Genomic DNA, 2860 nt, shown 5'->3' on the forward strand with positions numbered 1-2860 from the left:
TTGATTTGATCTGTGTTCAAAAAATGGATTTAAATTCGCTAAAGTATTGTCTATTTCATTTTCATCTTTATACAAGTTAATTCTGTTAATATGTATTATTCTTAACCCCCCCCACAAATTCTTCACCATTTCTATACACTAATTTAGTCTCTAGATATTTCCCGTCATGTCTATAGCATAAAGTATTGGTATCAAAGTTTAGTACAGCCTTATGATTGCTGAAAAAGTCACAACCAAGTATCAACTCAATTTTTAGTCCTTGAACAATTAAAAAGGTTATTGGGACAACTTGTTCACCAATATTTACCTCCAGTCTTATTTGAACATTTATTCTTTTGGACCTGACTCCTGTAACACCTACAATTGACAGATTACTAACAGGTAGCTCTGGAATGTTGTACCCCACTTGATTTTTTATTTTCTTATAGAATTCATCTGACATTATACATGCTTGACTACCTGAATCTACTAAACACTTATATTTTACCCCTCCAATACCAATATCAATTTCTGGTAAAGACTGAACCCTATCACGCATTACTCCATCATTGTAGTTGCTTTCATCTAAAAAATCATCCGCTATATTTTGATCCATTATGATTTGATTCTGGTTACTTTGCACAACCCCTTTCAACTTTTCATTAGTTTGATTGAAAAACTCATCAATGCTTTCTTTTAAAAGTTTCAACCCATCAATATTCAGATGAACCAAATCAGCAAATGTTTTTCCCCCAAAGTTGACGTTTTGTTCAAAATATTTTAAATTACACCCTAACTCATTGTGATCAACAAAGTGTGGTGTGACATGATTAATCTTGATTGTATCCCCATTGTCTAATGCCCGTATGAACCTGTTAAAATCTTTAACCTTTCCTCTGATACCAATGTCTTTGGCAACTTTCGGAATTGGAGGTAGAGTCAAAATGATTAATTTCTTATTACTATTTATTAGGTATTCAACTAAATCTTTCATGTCAGTTTTCATTTGCTCAAGTGAATTATTTTTTAGAATGTCATTTGTACCAATAAAAATCATTAGGTTTTCAGATAAACTTGATGAATGTATTTTTACCTGCTCATATAATTGTTTAATCGTTTGACCCCCCACACAAAGTCCTATTGATGTTCTACCACCAGGGGTTTTAACTGTATCCATTTGCAAAATTTTGTTTGATAGTCTACAAAACTGACTATCGCCTATCAATTCAAAGTTGTTTATTTTTGGTCTTTCGTCAAAATTTAAGTTCCGAGTTATTTCCCCTGGAATTGTTGGTTGTCAATCTTGACCATTTTCAATTTCCCTAGGCCCATCAAAGTTTTCTGAATTGTTCCTATAGTTGTGTCCCCCCCGGTAATTTGGTCCACCCCTGTAATTTCCCCTACCTCGAAATGTTCTGAAACCCTCGGGTCTGTTGTATCCCCTATTATTTTCCCGATTCCTTTCAAAATGATTCCCATTAGTGTGATTGGCCCTACCATTGTTGGTATGAGAAAATTGTGTGGTATTTACTGCCCTGTTCTCATGATTTGGCCTATACTGCTGTCCTTGGGTACTGTCATGAAAGTTTTGTGTTGGCCTTCCTGTGTATGTTTTTTGTCTATTTCCATTTTCATGATTAGTGTTGTATGTATCCCTGAAACTTTCTTTTTTGAAAGGCTTTACATAACTGAGCTGATCTAATACTACTTCTAGTTCTTCCCTACCAGCAAGGGATTGTAGAATTGCCAGACTGGCACTTATGTGTGGCGGCAAATGTCGACAAATAAAGCCAACAAACGTAAGGTTATCCATCTGGTTGTCCAATTTCTTTGCTATGTCAAAATACCCAAGCACATAGTTTGTCAAATCGGTTTTACCTTCACAAAAATTCCCATTACCCATCAATTTGTTTTCAAAATCTTTTTGTTTAGTAATGCCCCAGAATCTCTTTTTGAAATCATTTTTAAATTGTTCAAAACTCTCCCATTTGTCAATGTTTCTCCGAGCCCACTCAGATGCTTCCCCCTTCAAGTATTTTACAATATACAAAAAGTTTTGTTTCCCAGTGTTCTTGATTACTATTAGTAAATTTTTCAGCCAATTTCAAAAAATTCATAGGGTGAGTCCTATCATTACCCTCATCAAACTCGGTCAAATAGAGTTCCGCCATAATATTACAAGCCGGTTGTTGATTAAGACCGCTACCCTCCATTTTTACGCTTTTCACAGTGGTCTGAACTTTGTTCGACTCAACTAGTAGGTCTGATTCCTCTTTTAAATTTGATTTAGATTCTTCCTCGTTTAAGCTTACCTTAGTATTTTCACTCATCCCTACATAATCTTTTATGCTCAGTATCTCCGTTGCATGTGTATCGATTTTATTTACTATCTCATCAACCCGAGAACTAATCTGTGAAACCTCTTGATCGAATTTTTGATTGACTTTAGCAATTTTAGTTTCAACTTCTTCCCCCACAACTTTAATCTCTCCCTTCAATTCACTTTGAACGTTCTCAATTTTTGTGTTTAATTTTTGTTCAATTTGTGTCATGCCCGTTTGAACGTCATCCATTTTGCTATAAATATAGGTTTTTAGGTCATCCATCTTGTTATAAATATCGGTTTTTACCTCATCCATCTTGTTATTTAATCCATCAAATTTGTCATTGAGTTGTGTCATCAAAAACAACAATTGCTGATATGCATCAGTTCTATCTAGGCCTACCACCGTTTCAACATTATTCGCATTAGCCAAAGAGCTGTCTGATCTAGGCCTATTAGCTAGCTCCGCGAGTGTCATCTCACTACTACTGTCCGAATTGTCAATATTCTCCAAGTTCTGGTCCATCATTTTTAAATTTTGATTTAGTCTATTTCAAA

The sequence above is a fragment of the Homalodisca vitripennis genome, unplaced genomic scaffold (genome assembly GCF_021130785.1).
Source record: "Homalodisca vitripennis isolate AUS2020 unplaced genomic scaffold, UT_GWSS_2.1 ScUCBcl_880;HRSCAF=3777, whole genome shotgun sequence".
Taxonomy (NCBI): domain Eukaryota; kingdom Metazoa; phylum Arthropoda; class Insecta; order Hemiptera; family Cicadellidae; genus Homalodisca; species Homalodisca vitripennis.